The sequence below is a fragment of the Lygodium microphyllum genome, chromosome 13, assembly GCF_053477565.2.
Source record: "Lygodium microphyllum isolate KBCC chromosome 13, Lygodium_microphyllum_v1.1.10, whole genome shotgun sequence".
Taxonomy (NCBI): Eukaryota; Viridiplantae; Streptophyta; class Polypodiopsida; order Schizaeales; family Lygodiaceae; genus Lygodium; species Lygodium microphyllum.
The window spans coordinates 52,129,331-52,156,102 of NC_141147.1; the positions used below are offsets into that span (position 1 = coordinate 52,129,331).

The 26,772-nt window shown below is 38.9% G+C and overlaps 1 pseudogene; it reads right to left on the reverse strand.

Moving 5' to 3' along the window:
* Window positions 1–8,805: 8,805 nt before the first annotated feature.
* Window positions 8,806–19,219, reverse strand: LOC148026616 (pre-mRNA-splicing factor SLU7 pseudogene; annotated as a pseudogene).
* Window positions 19,220–26,772: the final 7,553 nt, after the last annotated feature.

A 26,772-nucleotide genomic window follows, 5' to 3' on the forward strand; every position in this document is an offset into this window, starting at 1 on the left:
AGCAAGGGCAAGGAGGACGAATTGGGTCAAGGCAACCTTGACCATGGGAAAAGAGCCTAACAAAATGGTTTTAAAGCTATATGGCTCATAAAAAGGTAATGGATCCACCTCCATTGAGGTATTATCAGAATCTTTCAATGAAAATACAGAAGACACATCATGCGAAGAAAAAGCTATCAAATATATCTTTCCCAAGAAAATAAAAGCATTGTCCTTGACAATGGGTACTATAAGCCAACTTCAAAATGAAGCGAAGTCGTTAACAATGATAAAAAAAACTCTTGTCAAAGCTTAGACTTACCTTAGAAACTAGTTTAGATACGGAAATAGAAGCGTGGATATACAGCTTGCCCCGTCACATGGCAACAATGGAGTCGAAAAAAAAAGAGGACTTCAAAACAAACAACCCCTTTTTGTCCTACATGGCCCCTACTAAAGTAGAGGCATTGCCTATAGAGGAAGAATATGATGAAAGTGAAGAGAAAGATTATAAAGGTGTCACAAAGACCTCAGAGAGTGAAGATCCTATGATGTTTGATGGAATGATCACAAAGCATACAGAAGTTGTATAAGCAATGGATCAAGGGCACCAAGGTTTCCTTCACTAATGGCTCTTGCCACCCTAACCATTTATTTTGGAGAGAAGATGATAATGATGTCTCTTTCCTAGAGGCACCAAAACCACCAGAGCAAAGAAACAAAAAAGGTTCATGTTATGTGATATTTTTGGATATATCCTCCCAAGATGAGTCCTCAAATACAAAATGAATTACCCCTAAAAAGAAACTAGAAACAACCTTTGTACCATTCCAACACTCCAAGAGAGGAGTTTGATGATTCATTTTATAGTATTGGATGAGGAATATGATATATTTATAAATATCCTTATCTGTGAATTTCTCATGAATAAAACATAACCTTTTTCTATTCAATCTCTAAATAAGCACTTTATATTACACCCTTTTGTATGGGAAAAATGTATAAAATTTATATTTTAAAAATACCTTATTTTGAACCCACGTGATGCACACATATATTCATGAGTAACTTACCCAAGAGTGAGATTGAGTGAAAGATAGCCATTTCAGAGCCTGAAAACAATGTATCTATGTGAGAGATGATGAGAGACTGAGAGAAGAAAACTTTGAAAGATGAATAATGAAATCTATGTAATTTATTCCATTAAAAATGGAATGGCGTCTTGTTTAATTCATTATTGATTTTACTTATATGAAGAATGTGTGATGATCTATAATAAATCCATGGGAGTAATACATATGGTGTTGCATACAAAGTTCCTTTGTTGTTGATGTTCTTGTTCCTTCTAGTGGTTTCTAAAAAAATAAAGAACAAGCTTGCTTGGTGAAATTAAAAATATATATTTTCTCGCAATTTCTTCCCTGTATCTTTGGTATTCCCCCTAGAGCTCCATATTTTTGGTGCGTAGCCAGGGAAGACTGTCATTCACAAATATGCTAAAAATGAAGGGAATTTCACTATTGAGAAGAAAAGAAGGTAATGGATACTTGCAGAGTCCCTAATACCCTTGAAGAATTGGAAATATTCATTGCCAAAGCTACATTCTACAAAAAATTGATCCTTAAATGCTGGAAACATGTCACCATCTTGATGTTAGCTCTATATGGTGGACTATTCCCTCTTCCTATTGAAGCAACAAAGATGTGCATCTCGGTGGTAGATTGTGTGGGAGAAAATTAATAAATTAGAAAAAGAGAGAATGAACAATAATGGTAGACTTGGCATTCATTCAGAAGTTTCTAGACATCAAGAGCATCTTAATGCAAAGGCGTGGGTTAAGGATTACTCCCCATAGTGCAACCAAGTCCAATAAGGTACTAGAGCCAATAAAAGAAGTGGATGTAGGGAATGCCTTTCTAGATTTTAGCATAGTAGAGATTAGGATTTGGATAGTAGTGTGTTTTATTGAAAAATCTTTGATTGATGGGGGTTCATCATTAAACATAATGATAGATGTAACAATGAAGGATCTAGGCATGTAAGGTATGCAACCTATATAATGGCTTATCACATTGGCAAACCAGAGTCGAATCAAGGGTTTAGGAATTTTCCCATATGTCAAGACAAGCCTAGCAGGGATATATTATTGGCTTATCTATTTGGTGGTGAAACCAATTTCCTATGGGACCTCCTACCCTCTGCTCTTCAAAAGACCATATCTATTTCAAGCAAGGGCAAGGATGAATTGGCTCAAGGGAACCTTAACCATGGGAAAAGAGCCTAACATAATGGTTTTAAAGCTGTATGGCTCACAAAAAGGTAATGGATCCACCTCCATTGAGGTCTTATCAGAATCTTTCAATGAAAATACAAACGACACATCATGAGAAGAAGAAGCTATCAAATATATATTTCCCAAGAAAATAGAGGCATTGTCCCTGACAGTGGGTACTATAAGCCAACCTCGAAATGAAGTGAAGTCGTTAACAATGATCAAAAACCTCTACTCAGAGCCTAGAGTTACCTCAGAGACTAGTTTAGATACGGAAGTAGAAGCATGGATATATAGCTTGCCCTGTCACATGGCAACAATGGAGTCAAAAACAAAAGAGGACTTTTAAACAACCCACCCCTTTTTGTCCTACACGGCCATTGCTAAAGTAGAGACATTGCCTATAGAGGAAGATTATGAAAGTGAAGAGCAAGATTATAAAGGTGTCACAAAGTCCTTAGACAGTGAAGATCCTAGGCTCTTTGATAGAATGATCACAAAGCATATATAAGTTGTATAAGCAATGGGTCAAGAGCACCAAGGTGTCCTTCACTAGTGGCTCTTGCCACACTGACCATTCATTTTGGAGAGAAGATGATAATGATGCCACTTGCCTATAGGCACCAAAACCACCAGAGCAAAGAAACACAAAAAGTTCATGTTATGTGATATTTTTGGATGTATCCTCCAAAGATGAGTTCTCAAATACAAAAGGAATTACCCCTAAAAGAAAGTAGAAACAACCTTTGAATGTGTGATTATCTATTATAAATCCATGGGAGTAATACATATGGTGTTGCATACAAAGTTCCTTTTTTTTTAGTGTTCTTTTTCCTTCTTCTGGTTTCCTAAAACATAAAAAACAAGCTTGTTTGGTGAAAAAATATATTTTTTCTTGTAGCTTCTTCCCTGTATATTTGGTATTCCCTCTAGAGCTCCATATTTTTTGTGCGTAGCTAGGGAAGACTGTCATTAACAAATATGCTAAAAATGAAGGGAAATTCACTATTGAGAAGAAAAGAAGGAAATGGGTACTTGTAGAGTGCCTAATACCCTTGAAGAATTGGAAATTTTCATTGCCAAAGCTACATTCTACAAAAATTTCATCGTTAAATGTTGGAAACACATCACCATCTTTATGTGAGCTCTATATGGTGGCCTATTCACTCTTCCTATAGAAACAATAAAGATGTGCATCATCTCAGTGGCAGATTGTGTGGGAGAAAATTCAAAATTATAAATAGAGAGAATTAAAAATAATGGTAGACTTGGCATTCATTGAGGAGTTTCTAGACATCAAGAGTATCGTGATGTGGAGATATGGATTAAGGACTACTCCCCCCCCTACAACCAAGTCCAATAAGGTCCTAGAGCCAGTAAAAGAAGTGGATGTAGCCAATGCCTTCCTAGATTTCAACATAGTAGAGGTTGGCATTTGGATAGTAGTGTGTTTTATAGCAAATGCTTTGATTGATGGGGGGTCATTAGTAAACATAATGATAGATGTGAGAATGAGGGATCTAGGCATGCAAGTTGGTATATGCAGCCTACACAATGGCTTATTAGATTGGAAGAACTGAGTTGAATCACAAGCATTTAGGCATTTTCCCGTATGTTAAGACAACCCTCGCAGGAAGAGATTATTGGATTACCTATTTGGTGGTGAAACCGAATGCCTATGGGACCTCCTACCCTCTCCTCTTGGAAAGACCATATCTATTTCAAGCAAGAGTAAGGATGGATTGGTTCAAGGGACCACCTTGACCGTGGGAAAAGAGCCTAAAACAATGGTTTTAAAGTTTTATGGCTCACAAAAGGTAATGGATCCACCTTTATCAAGGTCTTATCAGAATCTTTCAATGAAAATAAAGATGATACATCATGAGAAGAAGAAGCTATCAAATATATCTTTCCCAAGAAAATAGTGGCATTTTCCATGACAACACATACTATAAGACAACTTCCAAATGAGGCAAGTCGTTAACAATGGTCAAAAACCTCCTGTCGAAGCCTAGAGTTACCTTAGAAATTAGTTAATATATGGAAATAGAAGCATGGATATACAACTCGCCTTGTCACATGCAACAATGGAGTCGAAAAGAAAAGAGGACTTTGAAACAAACAACCCTTTTTAATCCTATAGGGCCCCTACTAAAGTAGAGAAAAAAACCTACAAAGGAAGATTATGAAATTGAAGATGAAAGTAAAAGAGCGAGATTGTAAAGGTGTCACAAAGACCTCGAAGACTGAAGATCCTAGACTATTTGAAGGAATGATCATAAATCATGAAGAAGTCGTATAAGCAATGGATCAAGGGCACCAAGCTTTCCTTCACTACTGGCTCTTGCAACCTTGACCATTTATTTTGGATAGAAGATGATAATGATACCCTTTTCCTGCAAGCACCAAATCCACCAGAGCAAAGAAACACAAAAGTTTCATGTTATGTGATATTTTTGGATGTATCCTCCAAAGATGAGTCCTCAAATACAAAAGGAATTACCCCTAAAAATAAAGTGAAAATAACATTCATACCATTCCAACAGTCCAAAGGACCTAATAAGTCATCGGTGAATGAAGAAGAAGTTGGTTCTAGTGGAGCATCAAATGAAGAAGCTACTCCCTTCTTGAAGGAGTTAGGGGCCAAAAGCAATCCACGGGACCTTCATCAAGGAAGTGAAAGGTGAGAAGTAGTTGACATTTATTGACATGGATGGTACTGAGTATCACCTAAAAGTGGGAAGTAGCCTCCTTGATGAGGAGTTATCGGTCCTTTAGGACCATTTGAAGGAGAATGTGGATGTGTTTGCCTAGTCTTACAAAGACATGAATAAAACTGATCCCATAGTGTGCCAACACCACATTGATTTGGAACTTGATGCCAAGCCAATGAGGCAACATCAGAGGAGAATGAGTCCAACTTACTTAGCCTTGGTGAAAATAGAGTTCCAAAAGCTCTTGGAAGCTGGTTTCATTTACCCCTTGTCTAACGGTGAATGGGTCTCATTGATCATGATCATGCCCAATAAGAATAGAAAACTATGAATATGTGCACACTTCCATAAATTAAATTCCAAGACTAAGAAAGATCACTTCCCTAGTCCTTTCATAGACTAGTTGTTGGACACAGTTGTTGCAGGACATGACCTCCATTTGTTGTTAAATGGATTTAGTGGATATAATCAAGTGCAAATCATTGAGGAGGACCTTGGGGAAGTTACTATATGTATATCCTCTACATCACGTGTATTCAAGGCCTATTTATAAATATCCTTATCTGTGAATTTTCCATGAATAGAACATAACCCTTTTTTATTCAATGTGTAAGTAACCCTTTATATTACACCCTTCTGTATGTAAAAAATGTATAAAAATGAGATTTTAAAAATAAATTATTTTGAACCCACGTGATGCACACATACATTCATGAGTAACTTCAGTGAGAGGAGGACCAATCGAAGACAATCTTCACCACAGAATGAAGTGGACATATGCCTACAAGGTGATGCCCTTTGGGCTCTACAATGCCCCTGCCATATTCTAAGAGTGATAATGACTACATTCTAGAATCATTTGTATGATTTCATTGAGGTATATCTAGACAATTTGTGTGTGTTTAGTTTACTTTTCAAACTTTGGGGACACCCACAAGAGTTCTTTCATCGGAAGTATGGGATCTCTCTCAACTTAACAAGTGTATATTTGGAGTCTCCTCATGTATCCCCTTGGGCCACTTTTTTTTTCATAAGGGATAGCCATAGACCTTGCAAAGATTGATAAGATTGCTTCCTTCAATTCACTAACTAACCTCAAATAGTTAAGAGGATTTCTTGGCCACGTGGGCTAAGACATGAGATTCATTGTGCATTTTATGACTATTGCAACTCCCCTACACATGCTCCTAAGAAAATATGCCAAGTTTAATTGGATAGATGACTGTGAAGAAGCCTTTATTACCCTAAAGTAGTGCCTCATCAAAGCACCAATCTCTACAACCTCCTAATTGGACGACAGAGAAGTTTCATGTGCACATTGATGTATCTATCAAAGGTCTAGGCAATGTCCTATGCTAAAAGGGATCTTCAAAGTTGGATCAACCAATCTACTATGCAAGATGAAAGGACACTAAGAGAGTGGAATTATATAGTGGTAGATCTTGAGTACTTAGTGATGGTGTTTGTATTAGAGAAGTTTTGATACTAGTTGCAAGAAACCCATTTCAAATTTTATGTAGATCATGAAGCACTGTCCTTCCCGATGAACAATGTAGACGTTAAAGTCTAATCCCCAATATATGCAATCAAAAAGTGACAGAAGCTAAAACTTTGATGAGGAGAATATCCACATAACAAGGTGCAACATGGTGTAAACAAAATGCTCTCTCTCTCTCTCTCTCTCCATATATATATATACATATATATATGTATATATATACATATATATATATGTATATATATACATGTATAGATATACATATATATATATATATATATATATATATATATATATATATATATATATATATATATATATATATATATATATATATATATATATATATATATATGTTGTCTTCAAACTTCTTCCATTTTGTATGCAAGCCAAACTCTATGTAAAGATATTTCGAGATGTAATACAAAACACATATCTACTTTATTTCATTCCTCTCATTTTATTAAATGGTTTTCTTTTAATATTTTGTTTTTTAAAATTATAACATTTGATGTAAGTCTTCCCATGATATTGATTGTATTTGTATAAACAAATTCATAACAAACATGGAATAAAGATCCAAAAGAAGGAAAACCTAGTGAGTTGTTGATTGTAGAATTGTGGCTTCAAGCTCAATTATGCAATCAGCAACTCCTTGGGTGTTTTTGGGGTTCTCAGTGGAGCACATTTCTAATCTTGTGGTAAGTGGACATGAAGATTGCAGAAAAAGCACGTAAATATTTGCGTTTACAATACTGTGAAAGTGGTGGCATTCATGTGGTAACTTTCATGCTTAAACTTGCGAGTGGAAACTTGACATTTTTACACGCACTCGATCACAGGTCTTTGGATGCAATTATTTGCATATTGTTAGACAAACCCATAATTTTTTGTTCATAGTTTAGAAAATGCATCAATACATGCACTTGAAAAGGCTTAATCCCTATAAACGGGGTGTTATGAGCAATGGAAGTATTAGTTAGAGATTGTACATTATTACACATTGAGTTCAGAAGCAAACCTGATGGCAAATAATAAGTTCACAAACAAAGAAACTCCCATGTAATCTTCATTTTCTGTATGCATATTGTCTCCATCTTCATGTGTTAAGGATCTCTCATGTGTAATTAGGATATTAAGATTCACCCATAGTGCTACTAGGTTTGATAGGCAGCTCAGTAATAATCATCTTAGTTTTAGATTTTCGTAAAGAATCCAGTTGAAGTTATGAAGAAGAACATTTGACTTTATTTTACATTTTTGCTTGCCTGACATCTTCCCGAAAGCAAGGTTAACTTGTTTCCTATTTTTGGGATGTTCTTTGTTGTAACATTTAAATTTTGTGAAGAAGAAATGCGCACATTGAGTTTAGAAGCAGACCTCATGACAAATAATGAGCTCGAAAACAAAGAACCTCCCATGTAATCTTCATTTCATAGGAGGCATACTATTGACAACTTCACATGTTAAGGAGCTCTCATGTGTGCAAGGGTACTAAGATTCACCCACAATGCTGCTAGGTCTCACAAGCCGCTCACTACAATAATCATCTGAGTTTTAGTTTTTTGTAAAGAATCCCTTTGAAGATATGAAAATGGCATTTGACTTTGTTTTGAATTTTCCCTTGCCTGACATCTTCCCGAAAGTAAGATTAACATGCTTTCTACTTTTGGGACACTTTTTGTTGTAAAGTCTATTTGTGAAGAAGAAATACCGATATATAGATTCACTTTTCGTTAGCACTTCAAATTTTTTCCATGGAGTCTGACATCTTATATCTTATAATCTTCATAAAGCAGTTTACTTGCTTCCTATTTTTGGGATGTTTTTCAGGATGTTCCTTAGTAGTGAATGGTTTTTTAAAAGAAGAAATTTGGGAGCTTCTTTTTTTTTAGAATTGGAAACTTCTCGTGAAGAAAAACGAATACATAGACTATTTTGGTTAGGGAGCTTTGGAGTGTTTGCCACATCGGGTCGGCTTTACATTCCTAACATTTGTGCATTATAATATAGTATAGAGTTTAGATAATTTCTTAAATATTTTTGGGCTACTAAAGTGAGGCCCCCAAAAAGCAAAACACCACCCACTTGAGCTTATTTGGAACTTTGCACAATCATTTTGAGCTAGCTTGGAGCTATGACTCGTGTTTCTGGAGCTTATTGACCGTAGGTTTTGTCCGAGTCACAAATCAATTTGAGCCGCATAATTTCTTTTATGTTTCAAGTTTTGTAGAACCTTTAGTACGGTCCCCCTCTTACAGAACAACTATATCTTCTACTTGATAAAGAGATCAAAATGCTTAAATTGTTTTGTTTGAGCAATATGATGTAAAGCTTTCAAACTAGATCGTAGGATCCGTTGACCCCAACGGCCTATCTATGATGCAGCATTCACTCACATCATACATGAGTGAGTTTACAGCCTCTATTCCAGCTAGTATGCCAGTGCAATAACTTTGCCTGACAATTTGTTTACAACATTTGTAACCCCAATGGCTTTCGTTCCACCAGGATCCCCACACACAAGTATGATTATTGATCACGACATCTTCCTCGTACTTGCTCCTGGGAGCATGTGTATCCCGGCCCCTCACAATCTGACCTGTTCTACTATACTCAATCTGTTGCTCTGTCTGCCCAAGTAATATTTCCATAGGAGGCTTGTCTTCACAAGCAGCATTCCCGTAGCGTGCCATTATATCTTCTCTATAGCTATGCTTCAACTTCTCTTTCTTCACCTTGAACTCCCTGTACAGCAGTTCAGCTTGTGAAGGAGCTGCTTGCAAATGTATATTGTGATGCCCCTTGTCATGTGCCTCTCGTGTATAGCTGTCAAACAGCTTGAATTCATGCGCGTCTCCACTGGCCGAACGCTGGTTATCTCCTGCAAAGAACTTTTCATTTGCATCAGCATCAGGCAGAGGATCCTCTCGCATAGACCTAGTCTTGGGATCATAGTACGCAGAATTAACCTCCAGGTTCAGCAGGTACTTTGCCGTGTCTTCTCTGATTCGCAGATTCCTCACGGTTCCCGTGCATCCGCCTGATCCGGCTGTCCTAACACGCCTTTCTACTTTTGCGAAAATACCCATCTGCTTACTGCCATCAACTTTAGCCTCGTCGACAGCTTCAAGATCCTCAGCTTCCACTGTTCCGCTTTCGTGTTCATCTGCACATGCAGCAGTGCCTGAGCATTCGCGGTTCCTGCCCTCCTGCAATTCTTTAAGCATCAGCTGCTCCTTTCGATATCTTCTTCTGGCCTCGTCCCTGGCTTCGTAAGACTCAACGACAAGAGCATAAGCCGAAGGATCGTAACCATTCCATCTGTCGCGCTTCCCGTCATAATCAAGCTCAAAGAACTGGACTCTCTCATCGGCGGCGATGTGTTTGCCTGTCCATTTGGCCCCGACCTTACGAGGGCGTTCAGTGCACGAGAGGTTGTCGTGAGTCATCGCTCCACAGTTGGTGCAGGCACCTTCCCTGTACTTCTTAGCCTGGAAAGCCGGTGTCCCGCGGTCGTACCAAGTCGCAGGTGCGCAGGCAGGGTTGGGTTTGGGTCTCCTCTTCTGATGGCTGAGGCTGGGCCGCTGTGCGTGCAAGTACCATGGCGCAGAGGAGATGTAGTGAGGGATGTGGGGGTTGATGTCCCTCCCGTCCTCATCCACCTCCGGCGGAAGAAGCCCCGCTTTTCTGCCCTCCTCCAGCTCCAATCGTCTCCTGCGGTCGTCCTTGGCTGCTGCCATGGCATCGCAGTCCTTCCTTCTGCAGCAACCTCGTTAAACCCTCGACGGAAGTATCTACCCTTCAAACGCTAGATAGCCATAGCATTTCATGCTTTTGCCCCATTGACGTGTAATTCTTTTTAGACCTTAAGCTTTTGCACTTCACGCTTTTGCTTTCGGACGCTAACCTTTTACTTTACGCTTTTGCTTTTGGACACTTTGCGCCTTCGATTTGACAACATTTTCTGGTCTTCCTTACTTAGAATAGCACCACTAGGCGCTTTGCACTGGGGGCCGGGCAGGTTTATGCAAGCACACGGGCCAAAAATATGGGCGAGCACATAGGCTAGATCATATTTCATGGACTTTTAATACTGCAAGATCGGAAAGCATAGTAGAAGTGCATTTCAAACTATATTGTTTGATTTACATTGGTTACATTGTGCAAGGTATATCTTGTTTGATGTACATTGCGTATATTTTGGAAGATATATACTGATAACACACTTTTGTATCTTCAAACATCCGACTGGTCGAAATAAAGAAACTTTTTATCGTGATTAGTCGATCTATTCTTGGAGAAACTTAACCGATAAATCACTTAATACATACTATAGATTTAGATTACCTCTCATGCATTCCATTATGATCCTATTATCATACTAATGAATCCTAGTTGTGAATGTATAAATGTGACATTGTATAGGTGGCTAATATTTGTACTATATTTTTGACAACCTTATCTAGTAATTGAGCTGCATTGACATTTATCTATACCAATCACATTTTTTGGAGATTCATATCATTTAAACATATAGTTAATAGATATCATTTGTGTTTTCACATTGATATTTATATTGTGCAAATACCTTTGTATTTAGATAAGAATATTCATCACATGATGAACTTGTTTACCTTAACAATCAAACTCCTGAATATGGTGATGAGAGTCTTGACGTAAGGCGGCTCAAATAGTGTTTATGTTTCGTTATCATACTTAAGATAGGACTCAAAATGGTGATGAGAATCTTGAAATAAGGTGGCTCAAATGGTGTTTACATTTTGTTATTAACATACTTACAATATGACTCCATCCAAAGAAGCTATACTTAAATTTTAATTGGACAAATCTGGCCTATAATAGGTGATCTTCCATCAAAGCTATCCCATTTGTTGTCTCAAAGCGTCCTTTTTGAAGAGTTTATTAAACTACATGACAAATGAAATATCTATGTTGAAATATCATTATTGTAGGTCAGAATTGTCCAATAGAAAATTCAAAACGTGTCTCTTTAAGTAGAGTTTCAAAATAGCATGATAATGAAACATAAGTAACATTTGAGCCTTGCTATATACAATGAAATGGAAGGAGCATATTCTTGAAATATCCAAGGCTGTATACACCACTTTCTATGGTTTAAAAATTCATTTGTTGCAAACTTTGTAGTAGCCTAGGTATACATATCATTTTGTGTGAACCATGACAGGTTATTTGGATAGGCACTCCAACGTCTTTTGTAAGAACCTCCAAATACGAGAGCTTGTTTATGTCATCCTCAAGGATCAATGTTAGTGATGATGTTTCAAATAATCCTAACAACAATGCTTTGATAGATGAGATTGTCATTCAAGTTAGGTAGGTATTATTTTTAGGTCTTGTTGGGTGTTCGTATAGGTTATTGTACCCTGTCACGGTTGCATTTTTCTTAAGGATGGTGGCCTGCTCAAAATTCCTAGCTTTGTTTATACTATCATCTATTTCTTTTATGTTAATCTCAAAGTTATCCTCAAACAACTTGAATGTTTCTATATCTTTGTTTACTTCCTTGATGGGATTTCTTTGATGTTGTTGGATTATTTTCTCTATGTAGGTCATTTGTCCTACACATACTCCTTGCCTTTCTTCCTACATCTTATTCTATTATTAACCGGAGTGCAAAGCAAGCAAAGGGAAATTTAAAAAGACACAAGGAAAGCAGAAAAAGGTAACTCGACTAAAGAAATAGGAAGAAAAAGGGCCAAAAGCGCAAGGACAACCTTACAAGTTTCGAGCAAGTGCAAAAGAGGAAAGATGCATTTTAAATGCAAATCCACATCCTAATTTTTTTTAAGAGAGTGCGAGACTCCCTCCTGTACAATTTATAAATGTAGATAGACATACGTGAATGCACGATGTAAATAGGAAGGAAATATGAAAAGAGGACCTAGGCTAAAATGGTTAGTCATGTAAAAAAGGGATGGGTGCCCAAAGGGGATTAGGGCTTGTATAAAGGCAAAATTTGAATGAAGAAGCTCATTCTTGTATGTGGCCAAAACTAGGTCTCCTCTTCTTATTTTTTTTTCTTGTTCTTGCTTGCTTGTGCTTGTGCGTGAGAGAGATAATGTGAGGGAGTGAGTGTGTGAGGGTAATGGACCATATGGTGGAGAAGCTCTTCATCTTCTCCTCTCTTTTTCTCATCTTGTCTTGTGCACAACAAAAATGAAGCATGGAGCTTGTAGCTTGAGGATCTAGTGTGCTTGAGCTTACGCCTTGGATCATGGAATCATTGGAGTGCTTGAGAGAGGAGGCAACTAGATCGAGGATGAAGCTAAGCTCATTACATTTGTAGGTGTGAGCATTCACATGGCTATGTGAGAGGTGGCTGAACTTGGCTTGAAACTCTTTAAATAATAAAAAGTACTTTGTGGATCCTAGTAGTCAAGCATGAGCTTCCACATATTGGTTCGGTTGTTAAGACCAATCTCGGGGAGTCCACCTTATAGAATATGTAAGATACCACGTGAGTTCAAAAGAAAGGATATTAGGTTTAGTAAAACTTATAGGATTATATTTACAAAAGGGATTTTTAAATTATAGTTTAAAAAATCATAAGCTTAGTAAAGTAAAAGGGGTCATTTTAAGGCCTTATAGCATGTAAAGAAAGGGTATTTCTTAATATCCTTTGAACGCACGTCATATAGATTATTTCTTATAGGTGGATCCCTTGGGGGACCAATAGATTCAAGCATTGAGTACTTGTGTGCTCCGAATCGAGCATTGAAGTAGGGTTTTCCCCAAACCGGTACTTGAAATAAGTAGGAAGCAAGGGAGCTAAAGAGGTATTTGATCTCCTTTGCAAGTATTTTTTTTTAATTTTTTGAATTTAGATAAGTGGATTGGATTAATGTAAGTGGTTGCTTGTGATTTAAATGTATTTAGGTAAGGAAAAAAACAAGGAAAAAAGAGAAATACACAATAGGGTTTTTGTTGTAATAGTAGGCCCAAAACAAGGAGAAAAGAGAGGTTGAAGGCATTAAAATAGCAAAGAGAGAGAAGAGGGAGGTGAAAGATTAAGCAAAGAGGGGCTCAAGAAGCGAAGAGGATAGGGGGAGAGCTCATTTGTCATTTTTGAGTTAAGGGAAAGATCTTGAGAAAGAGAGAGAGAGAAAGAGCTACATGGCTAGAAACCATTTCATCCTTGGCAATTCACAGCACCTTTGAGCCATGTAGGTAAGCTCTACAAATGCCTTTGTGTTGGATAATTGGTTCTAGGATCATAGTTGAGAGATTGATTAAGGAGCATGTGAGATTCGTCAAAATTTTTATTGATCTGGAACTTTCGGCACCATGCTTAAATGGATTCACAATCATTTGAGTCTTGCTATAGCTCGAACAATCCGAGTCCTCAATCCAATACTCGAATGAACCATACTAGTCAATGTCCTAGACTTAGACTCAAATAATAACATTCAGACTTTCTCAGGTTGGGATGGCTAACCTTAGCCTTAGATGACCAAATTTGGACTTCGAAAATAGTCCACTTGGATGCACAAACATTCAGCCTTGGATAGCCACACATCCATTCACTTGTTCTCTCAGAATCGATTGGTTTGAGTCAAACACTCGAACACTGTGACTCGGAAAAACTATACAAAATCCAAATTCTGGCAAACTAGACCCACCCAAGGGTAGGGAGGGTCTAGATGCAAGTTAGAAAACATACCCATAGGCCTCCAAACACATAGAATGGCTCATAGGGCCACCAGACTCATGAATCATGACCTAACAGTCCAAAAAACTATTGTGGTTGCTGACCCTTAGCCGCTTGTCCCAATAGAGACGTGCACCAACTGACCAAACATGCCATCCCTCAAAACATGCCATCCCTCAGACCACACACCTAGAATGTTGTAGAGACTAGAACAAACGAGCTAGAGTGATTGTCACCAATACGAAAGGATCAGAAAAGTGTGTAATGTACTGTATTGTTTTCATTGAGTTCACACACTGCATCAATTAAACATTTGATGTGCACCATAAAATCTAAGAGCCTGATTTTGCATAGCGTACATTGAGGAGCACTCCACTAGCGTCTGAGTGGACATAACATTGAGGATTATTTGAAATAACAAGGAATTCACACAAGATAAGATAACCTAAATGAAGCCACTAGTAGGAGGAGACCCCCAAACATTGAATAGTGGCCAAGGACACCAATCACGGAATACTAAGAGACTTGAATCGTCAAGCTGCTTAGGGAGCAACATCAACAAGCATGATTAGGGATGCAACTCCACTACCTGACTTGATTGATCTAATTGATACCCTAGTTGCTCAAGAAATCCATAACATGTCAAGAGCTAGCACTAATCTTGAAAATGACAAGCTTGACTTGGGCCAATTTCCACTTGACATCCAACAAATGATAACTCGGTATGACTTGTAAACAAAAATGGAGCATCATGATAGACTAGCCAATGACATCATAGTTAATCTCGAAGAAGAGCAAAAGTTGGCAAGGAAAGCAATACAAGGCATAGTTGCCTACAACCAAGAGCAGCAAGCTCAAAAGTGAGGCAAGACATAGAAATGTGCAAAGTCCAATGTGTCTTAGCCCTAGCAACTTTATTGCTAGCAAGACTAGGAATCACCATGAATTCTAAGAGCTAGACTAAGATACCTGTGGTTGCTAAGTAACTCGACAAGTATCAATTTGATAATGACCCATACAGCTTTGTGGAGCAGTTTGAGTAAGTATGCAAAGCGAACAATCTCAAAGATCCTTGCACAACGCACATAATCTTTCAGACTTTACCTAAGAGACAAAGGACGGATGTGGTACACTAGTCTAGATAATGCCAAACACAATAACTTCAATAACCTCAAGAGTCTCTTCATCAAGATTCTTTGAGGTGGGATACTTCGATAACCTCATCGTCAAGCTGATGAATGTTAGTCACAAGGACAGGGAGGATATCTAAGACTACCGTACCCATGTGTGGAGTCTTTTTAAGAGAATCCCAACCCCATAGTGACCTGACAAATGAGTGGTCTCTACCATGTTTATAAGAAAAATCCAAAGCAAAGAGCTTTACAAGGCCTTGGTGAGAAACTCAAACCTGTAAATGGATGTGCTAGCTAGGGTCTTCAAAGAAGGGATACGAGTGGCCTACTCAAGGGGAGAAGCTCAAGACCCATAAACTTGAGACAACACTATCCCTAGAACCTCAGAAAGAGCTACGTTTATTAGTGAAAGATCTAGCTAGAGCACCCAAGACAAGGGAAAGAGTGTTGACCAAAGCCAAGAGTTGGTAGGCGTGAAGTTAGAGTTGGCTAGGCTTTAAGAGATGATGAGAAGGCCTACATGACCTCACGTGCAATGTGTGCAGTGCAAACGAAATCACATGCCGACCAAGTGCATGGATCCTAGATCTAGACCATGTGCCAATTGCAATAGGTTTGGCCATAATCCAATGCATTGCTGCGATTACCGAGGCAATTTCCATATTCATAGCCATGCAATCAACCTTACTACCTAGGGAATAGACTACCACATTTTGAAAGGGGAGCTTCACTAGCTCTCCCAATATCCAATGATTGAAATCCAAATGTCCTCCCCAGGATGGATATCAACCCCACAGGGATACCTAGACCACTTGGACCCATCGTGACCCATCCCCCGAGTGATGCTCTAATACATTAGATAGAGGAGTTTTTTAAGGCATGCTTAGTAAGAACGCAATGAATACATAGAATAAAGAGCATTGTCAAAGAGTTTTCTGTTCCTGATATAAATCATAGAGTACTTACGTTTGCAGAAGAACTTCATTAGGATTCACATGATGAACTTTCATACATAATTCAGTCATTGTTACCCAACATCCGACTTAGATATCACTTAACTTCATAAGTTCTTTTGTAACTGTCATGCAATTTTCAGTTGTACCATAATTAAGTCTATGGGAACCCACAACTTAATCAACTGGAGGTAATTGACAGTCTGCAGGCTAAGTCACATTGGTTCAAGAGGAAAATTTGCCTGGAAATCAAGAGAAGTGCCAAAAGTTCACTAGGTTTGTATGGGACCTGGAATAAAGGACTTATATGACTTACAAATGACCCAAATGGTCAAACTGAAGTGTGGGAGCTGAAGGGAGTGCAGCCTGCATTTCTTGGCACAAAAATCGGGCTTGCATACCTGTGGCAGATGGAGGGTGAGCTGAAGGATATGGTGCATGCTCCAAAGCATGCAAACTTAGGGAAAACTGAAGCTAAAGAAGGGGATACAAATAAAGAAGGTGAGAGCTCTTCTTGCCGGTCCATTTGGTATGACGAAAATGAGTGGTATGACAGTCCATAAAAGGGGGAAAGCTGAGAAAAAGTATTCAGCCTGCTCTTATGTATGCCTTCTTCCATTATTTTTTCATATTCATGGTCCAATGAAGCCCATCTTGTATCCAAGTACTTGAGTGACTTTGAGGCAAGCAAAGGGGAGGATTTTAAAGGTGTATGGACTGTTTTGGATTGAAAAAACCAGTCATAAAGAGGGCAGCCCACTATTCTTGTCCATTTTGATGAGAAAACAAGTGATCTATGTGGTTGTAAGAGAAGAAATTGACCTCTTAATACCAGGGCTTCATTTGTGAATGATTAGAGAAGCTTATTCTTGGGATGATGTGCATTTTTGGAGCTTGTTTATGGGCTGGAAATTATTGTTTTAAAATAGGGCTGAAGTAAATTTTATGCTTTGTCAATGCATTTCATGAGTTTTTTATCTATGTCTTGGATGTAGTAAAGTCTACCACCAAAATACTTGTATCTTGGAGTTGTTGTCCATTAATATTCATGAAATAGAAACCGTTTGAGCTTGCATTTGAAGAATGCATTTGGATTAAATCTGAGATAATCCCTAAATGTATTGGCTTATTATCCACATATGCATTTGATGTAATCAAGACAAAGTCTTTCATTCCATTCATGTATGCTAAGTGAAAGAAAAAGCTTGAGGACTTCTTCTTCAACTGAGTTATCTCAAAAACCCAAATCCTATCAAACCCCAATCTTTTATCCCTCTCCTAACCTTGAATCCCACACTCCTCTTCTGCTCTAAACTCCGGTGGAAGACCTTCAACCCCCAACACGATGACAGTGGTGAACCCGACGTGAAGGTTAGCCCGCAGAAGAGAAACTACAATGAGAGAATCATCAAGTTTGGGAGGAGATGCCTTGCAGCAGTTGGTTCATCTGATGCAAGAGAGATAACAACAACAATTTCAATTTCAGCAACAGTTGCAACTGCAACAACTGCAGAGACAAGATAAAGAGCGGAATGACGCCGTTGCCATTAAGGCTTTGGAAGCAGTTAGGCAGGAGCTCAAGCAATTTAATGGGCAAAATGTGTACTCTTTTATCCGCCTCTATATTGACAAGATGGTCTTCTTTGGAGTTCCTCATCATGCTTGGAGCGGATACTTTGCTCATTTGGCCGTGCATGGCCTCCAGGACCGGATTAATGGTCTTTTTCAAAAATATGCGGGATGGTCTGCATTCAAGAAGGCTCTTCGAGAAGAATTTTTTCTTGAAGATTATGGCCTCATGACGAAGAAAATCTTCACTGAATGGGTTGAAAGGCCCAATAAGGGACTAACCGCCATTGCTCTTCACTGCGAATTTGAAAGCAAATTTGGTCAACTAGATTGTGACGATCAGCAGGGTATGGAAAGCCAGAAGATTGAATTGTTTCTGAAGGCTGCAAATCCTTTTCTTCAAGAGAAGCTAACTGATTGGCTTGAAGATCCTGACTCTGAGACGGGATTGAAGATTGCTTGGGGTGATGTCACCGCAGCAGTTAATATGATTGCTCGAAGAGAGCAGATGCACCTAAGGTGGGGGTCTACCTTTGCACCAATTGAATCCATGAAGGAGTGTGTTCCTGTATCTCGACCCCTTGTCTCTATGGCCGAGCAACCAAGAAATCCTACTATTCCACCTCCAAAGAAGGATGTTATGGACAAGCTGATCAAGAGCATGTGGGATCTTCATCTTAATCTAACGGAGATTAATTCCAAGGTGGAAAGTCTTGATGTGAAAGTGAAAGAAAGAGGACGGACAACTGCCCAAAGACCCATATAAGAAGGCTTCAAAAGAAGCTGTATTTGGTGTGATAGCCTACAGCATGATAAGAGGGAGTGCAGTGCATTTCGTGAAGCTGAAGCACAAAAATTAGTCTTTTGGAAGGATGGTAAAATTCATGCAACCGAAACCGGGCTTCCTCTTGAGCCAAATTTTGGTAACGGTGGCATGAAGAAAAGATTGGAGGATTTGGCAACAAGAACAGCCTATGCAGTTGTTGATGCAGCTACCTATGGGTTGCAAATTGAGCCAATTAATGAAATTGTTAAAGTATATAAAGTTGATGCAAAATCTAAAGTGTGGATGTAAGCCTTAGATCGCATGGAGCGAGGCAAGGCAACCAAAGATGATTTAACTATTGCCAGTCAATGCATCCGAGGAAGAACCGGATGGACTGAGCTAGTTGATTCATTTTCAGCTTTCACTCGGTTGGCTGAAATTAATAATCACGAAGCTATGATAGAAGAAAAAAGAAGAAGAGATGAAGATGTTGCCGGTCCCTCCTCTTCGGGGCCAACTAAACGTGTGACAAGAAGTAAACTAGATCAGCAGAAAGCTGCTGAAAATCCAACACCGCCAGAGCTTGATATGGGAAATGCCCCACAAGCAAAGAAGACGGAAGGAAAGAGAAAAGGTAAACATCCCGGCTACAAGCTGCAGTCTGACATGGAGACTGCGACGGATCTCAAGCGGATCCTAGAAGAAAGGATTCTAGGAAGCATAATTGAATTTACATTGGGTGAAATTCTGGAATTGCAAAACGAGGATTTCATGATGTAATAATTGATGTAATTAAATGGAAAAGAAAATATGTTGGTGAGGAAACTGAAGAATCTGTGCATGCTTTTTTGCAAACACTTCATGTGTATTTGTAGAATGAAGAGAAGCACTCTCAACCATCAATATCCCCAGTTTATCTCGAGATGAGGACATCTCGATTCCTCCAAGGGGGAGAGAATGCAATATAAGGAATGCAATACCTTGGACTTAGCTTCTTGCAATCTCCTAAGGATAGGAAACTCTTCTTTGGGTGTACGCGAATGAAGACCATGTCTCCCTCCTCAAACATTCTATCTTGATGCTTCAAATCCACATATGCCTTCTGTCTATCCTTGGTGGCTTGGATGTCCTGTCTTATTGACTTTACTTGGTCATCCATCTCTTCCAGCATCTACCTTGAAGCTTCAACCCTCAAAGTTGGATCTGAGAAGTTTAGGGGACTTCGACAGCCATGACCATACAATGCTTGAAAAGGGGTCATCTGAATGCTTTGTTGGTAAGAAGCATTGTAGGAAAACTCAACCAAAGGCAAGTATTGAATCCACCTTTTTGGTTCATGACAGTAGTGTACCCTTAGCATATCCTCGATGACTTAATTGACTCGCTCTGTTTGGCCATCAGTTTGGGGATGGTAAGTTGTACTAAAACAAAGTTGAGTCCCAATGGCTTCAAAGATAGCTCTCTAAAAGTGTGATGTGAAGAGAGAATCACGATTACTAATGATTCTTCTGGGTAACCCATGTAGCTTGAATATCTCCTTGATAAACAACCTTGCAATATCTGAGGCTTTATAGTTTGTCTTTAACTAGAATAAGGTGTGCAACCTTAGCAAGCATGTCAACCACAATCATGATGGAGTTGTATACTCCCTGAACTTGGGGTAGGCCAACAACAAAGTCCATACTGATGAATTCCCATTTCATTTGGGAAATGTCGAGTGGTTGCGAATTCCCTGGCATTTTGACATGTTCGGCTTTGATACGTTGACAAGACAAACACTAAGTGACATATTTGAGAACGTCACCTTTAAGCCTCTCCCAATAGTATCTCTTCCTAACTGCATTGAGAGTCTTAGCATAGTCAGGATGTCCTGAGAAAGGGGAATCATGAGCTTCCCACAGTATCTTCTGCTTAAGTGAATGGCTTGCCGGTATGCACAATCTCATTCTATAGTAGGCAACTCCACTATTGATAGAGAATTCATGATACTTAGCCTATAGCTTTTGGTCCTGATCCTTGATAGGGATCTCCCTTAGCATCTTTTGATAGGATGGATCATGGCATGCTTCCTCTCTAGCCAGCTCAAGTATTGGGTTATTTGGCATGGACACCTTTGTGGCTAGAGATCTAGTTGTTGATGGATTTTCAAGATGAGTGAATTAAGGAATGCCTTGCGACTGAGTGCATCGGCAACTACATTTTCCTTTCCCAGTCGGTACTTGATTTCAAAATCATACTCCTCCAGCACTTCAATCCACCGACGTTGCCTCATGTTGAGCTTGTTCTTGGTAAAGATCCACTTGAGACTCTTATGATCAGTCACTAGAGTAAACTTGTTACCCAATAGGTAGTGTCTTCAAAGCTTTAGAGCATGGATGACAGCTAACAATTCTAGATCATGGGTAGCACAATTCTTCTCATGGCTCTTCAATTTCATTGAAGAGTATGCTACAGGATGACCGGTGCTGATACCAAACTTTGCTTTAATCTATCAAAGCTGGTTTGTTTGGTAGTTGACCATGCAATGGATGTTTGCTTTTTCAGTAAGTCTATCAAAGGTGCTGCAATCAAAGCATAGTTTTTGATGAAGACCCTATACCATCTTGTCAATCCAAGAAAACTACATATTTCTTTGACAGTTGTTGGTATTGGCCATTCTAGAACATCTCTGACTTTGGCCGGATCCACTGAGATTCCTTCCGCTGATACGATGAATCCCAGATATTCAATCTGACGTTTGAGGAATGCACACTTCTTCATCTTAGCATAGAGCTTATGTGCTCTCATTGTCTCAAGGACAATCCGAAGTTGGGGTTCATGATCTTCATCCTGTTTGGAATAGACTAAAGTGTCATCGAAGAAGACGAGTACAAAGTCATCAAGATATGGCCTAAAGATATCCTGCATTAACCTATTGAAGGTGGCAGGCGCATTCGTAATCCCGAATGACATAACTAGAAACTCAAAGTGTCCATATCTTGTGTTAAAGGCCATCTTTGGGATATCTTCTTCCTTGATCCTTATCTTATAGTAACCAGACCTGAGATCAATCTTGGAAAAGATCTTCACACCCTAAAGACGATCAAGAAGCTCATCTATTCTAGGAATAGGGTACTTGTTCTTAATAGTTGATTGATTCAACCATCTGTAATCAATACACAGACGAAGCGTTCCATCTTTCTTTTTCTGGAACAATACTGGAGCTCCCCATGGTGAACTGCTAGGATGGATGTAGCCCTGATCTAGCAGTTGCTTGAGTTGTTCCTTCAGCTCAATTGCTTCCGGGATGGACATTCTATAAGGTCTCTTTGCAATTAGCGTAGCTTCTGGCACTAGCTTGATCTCATGATCCACTTCTCTGGAGTTCTGTCAACTCTTCAGGAAATACGTCCGCGTATTCCTTTAGCCATGAAGGTCCTTCACTAGACTCCTGCTTCTAATCTAACTTATTGAGCTTAATCAAGTAGACAGGTAGTCCCCTTTTAACTCCCTTTGTAATCCGAGATGCTTTGACCAAATGGATTTTTGGCTTTCCAGCCTCACCTTGAGTCGTGACCAATTCCCCTTCAGAGTTTTGAAAGGAAACTTGGCCCTTTCCACAATGAATGTGGGTGTCGCTAGGTTTAAGCCAATCCATTCCGAGTAGAAACTCATGGATACCTAGGTTCATGACTCTGAATTTGACCAAAGTCGTCTTTCCTCCCAGAAAGAATTCCACCTTAGCAGTTTGCCTGGTACAAGTGACCTCATGACCATTTGCTAATTCCACAAGCAAGGTAGGTGCTTCTACTGTGGCTATTCCTAATCTTCTTGCACAAGCTGGTGAGATAAAGGAATGTGTACTACCATAATCAATCAAGGTTTTGAAACCTTTACCTTGATAGTCCGACGGTGTTTGAATCATCGAAAACTGGTGATTCAGCCCTTTCTTGTGAAGAGCGGCATGGACTGTCGCCCTTTCAAACTCCACTTCCATGGTCGGATCTTCTTCTTTGCACATTTCCATGTTGGAAACACAGGTGGTTCTTCCTCTGCCTCGGGTAGCGGCTCCCTGGCCACATCTAGTTCCTTGGAAAGGTGCTTGGCGATGTCCTCCTCCAAGCTTGGGACATTGCCTCTTGAAATGACCGAGCTCGTTGCAGTGGAAACAATCGAGGTTTCGGCCATTGCTTTGAGTAGGAACAAAGTTGTTGACATTATTATTCCTTGCTTTCTTTCTTTCTCCTCGATTCTGACCTTGAACTCTCTTCATTTGAGGCCTATATGCTCCTCTATTCGGGTCATCATAAGACCAAGTTTTGCTACTTCTTGGCCTAGCCTGCGCCTCCTAAATTATAGGCGCAGCTCGAATGAGTGCGTCCTGAAGATCTGATGGGCGCATAGATTCGAGACGGGTATTCACTAGTGGGTTTAAACCAGCACAAAATTTTGACACCTGCTGTGCCATGTCCATCTGTGGCACATACTTAAGAAGTGAGACGAATTTAGAGTAGTATGCGTCAAGAGTGAGTCCTAGCTATTTCAACTCGTAGAACTCATTCATTTTCTGTGTGCAATACGCAGGTGGTAAGTATCTTCCTTGCACAACTTTCTTTAGTTTTTACCAGGTAACGGATCCTTCTACGATCCCTTGATCTTTGCACCATTGCTTTCACCAAAGCCTGGCTTCGCCGGTAAGCTTTAGCTTGGTGAGCATAGCCTGGTTGGCTTCAAAGTAATCCTCCATTGATTCTATCCAAATCTCAGCATCTGCTTTGGAGTCCACTGAAGACACGGGATAAGCATTTGATATTAAAATTAATATGCCAGGTGGAATGATCGACTCAATCATAGTTAGTGATTATTGGAGTCTCCTAAATCTGGAGAGCATCTAGTCTTGATGGGAAGCATTCATACGGAGAGCTTCAACTTCTATATTGGTGGTAGAAAGGTGAGATTGTTTAATATTGGAATTTTTTTATTTTGGTTGAGACATAGTAGTTCAAATCATATTTACTTTTTTACCTTTCAGATGGGCAATAGAATGGAGAAGAATGATATGCTATTGAGTGCTTTGCAACAAGTCAAAATCTATGTACAAAATGATGTATAAACAATTAGTAATGAATAGATGATTGGATTTTATTTTTTAATGCTTTATACATATTTTAGATTCTCTAACATTATATATTTTATATTTTTGGGTGATTTTTTTAAAACTTTTCAAAACTATATTAATAGAATTTAATAGATTTTCAAGAAACTAAAAGTCTAGGTCTATGGATTATAAAAACTAGTCACTTAGTCTCATTTTCATTTTCCAACTCTCCAACCACTTCTCCTCTCCCAAGCACCCTTGCACTTGCCTCCTTCACCTCTTCTTCCACCAGGATGGATCATACTCTTAATAGCTTCATGCAATTCCTTCAGGGCACATAATTCGCTATGAGATCAAATCTTTACAAGATCTTTTGTTCCAATATCAAGTACTATGATATGGTATCGTGGCATGGTTCAAACCTGCAATACCCTATCAAGTACATGAACACATAATTACTAGAATATATCTTTGGGTTCTAGGATTATGATGAGGAATGGGTGCCATGCAATCTCTTGAAGTATATCAATGGTAAGGAGGCATTTAACAAATGATTGTCATTTTTGTGAAAATCTCATCCTCGCCTACTTTAAGCATCTCACTTCTCAACTAGTTAGGGAACACAACTTTGATCAACATGGCACTGACTACCTCTTATGGACTGCCACTTTTGGTTTATTACTCAATGAATTAGTGTTTCTCCATGATGTCGAGAAATTTTTTGGAGTGAGACAGGACAAGAAGGCATTATCGATCCTAGCAATCGCCAATGACTTTGTCCTTGTATATGATGATCTACCTATGGAGTACAATAACCCAAAGAAGACATAGATGGTGCACTCATAGCTCTTGGAGATGCTATGGACTTAGCGGAGCATGCTATGGTTGGCACCCAAGAGTTTGAGGTAGTGCAAGCTAGCTTGGTGGCAGGAGAGGTGCCCTTGGAAGAGCAACAAGCCCCCTTGATTGACAAGTCCAAGTCAAGTGTGGACTTAACCAAACCCTCAGAGATTACCATCGATGCCGAGTAGGAAGTGTACCAATAATCTATTAGACATTTTATTTTACTAGGTATACTATTTTGATCTAGTTTCATGTCAATGTAGGCTGTGCTTGACATCAATGATTTTGCAAGTTGCCCAAAGGGCCAAGGAGCATTCGGGAAGGATGCCTCCATAGGGCACTACATTGGTAGGATTCCGATTGCTAAAATAGCCATTGTCCATGCCACCTTCACCCCAAACAGATGGGCTCAACTCTCTATCTTGAAGGCCCTATCAAAAGTGCTATGTGCAACCACCATCACCTCGAATGTGCACAAGATCATTCTTGTTAAGGAGTTGGTGAAGCATGTATTTAGTACACACTTACACAGAAGGATACTCTAGGCCATGGGAATTGGCAAAGATATAGGAGCCAACCAAGCCACCATGCAAGAGAGTGTCAACGTAGGGTTGTTGCCAGAGGTCAAGTAGAGACAGAAGTAGGCCCATGAGAAAATCAAGTACTTGAAGATGGCTTGAAATATGTACTAAGCTCTACGATTCTAAGCATAATCATGTAAAGAAAAAACCCTTTGTACTTTGGACTATAATACAAAAATATTTTTATTGCAATGTATCTCTCAAGCATATTGTCTATTTTTAGCATTTAACTATGATAAGATTGAAGAATTTTATGAAGAATGTTATGTGATAGCAGTGTGCATATTTTTAAAGTATGACATATGCACAAAAATAATTAATTTTTTAAATTAAAAACTTGTGGTTTGACAAGCCAATCAAATTATTTTTGGCCCAAAATGATTAAAAATTTCATTAAAATTTTGATTTGAGTTGTCCAGGAAGCCCTAGAGGCTAGAGCATGTGCCTCCTACCCATTCACACGTCTAGTGTCTATGGCTTCCTAAATAGCTCAAATCAAATTTCTGATGGTGGTTTTTAACCATTTTGGGCCAAAACTAAGATGATTGACCTATCAAATCACAAATTATTAACTAACAAATTTTTAAATATTTCATTGTACTTCGTTGCTTGTATGATGTATTCTAACTTATCATTCAACAAAGCAGAAAGGTTAACTAGACCATTGGCTTGATAATCGATTTCTCATTCTACTTAGTTGTCGAGTTCTCAATGGATGTTGCAAATTTAATCATTTTGCCATCATGCACAAATACAATATGAGACATTCAAGGCACAATAAAAAGAAAAGTTTTTTCATTACATGTCAAAGGTCACAAAGTACATTGCATTATAGTGTGTTACAAAAACTGTAGGCCCTTGGCAACTCTAATCTCTCTCCCCTTTTATTTGTTGGCATGAATTGTACAAAGATATGCGATCTCTAAAAGGACAACAAGGTATGCTTCTATTTGCTATGGCTAAGAGGTGTAAGGTGAGCATGAAATATATCCATTATTGATATGAAAGTATTTTTTTATCACTTGCAAAATGGAACTGAAGTGAGCTAAAGCTAGAAGGATTTCTTATGACTATGTTTGTTGACCTCTTTAATTTGCAATGTGTGATGGCTCATTTCTACAAGGCACAATGCTCGAAAGGTATTGTTTTGTCCTAATCTAGCATTATGGATTCAATATAGAACACTTCTTTCTCCTAAGTTTGTACCAACTATGATTGCCAAGTTTTGTTTCAACCTTAGAGTTTGTTATCAAGCTTTGACAAAGGCCAAATTGTAGAGGGATACAAGTTGGAGAGGGTGGGCCTTACATTGATGAGTTACACCATGGCCTATGCAGAAGATAGCATTCTTGTCCAACCATTTAGTATGCAGTTCAGAAAAGGAAATTTGGTGGCTAGCAGTAGCCGAAGTGCCCAAGGAGACCATAATGTTCTCTCATGGATCTTTCAACACATTCCATATCTAGATGTAACTTTCAAGAAAAAAAGTGGGGAGAAGGATAATTTCAATATTATCAATTTGAAAAGCAAGCAAGGCATGCATTTCCACATGAAAAGCACATATACAGGAAGCCACTTGAATTGATACAATCCAATGTGTGGGACCCTACAATGATTGAAACTTTAAGTGGTTAAAGCATTCTGTTTTCTCCATTGATGATCATACTTGCAAAGTATGGATTTACTATATGCAT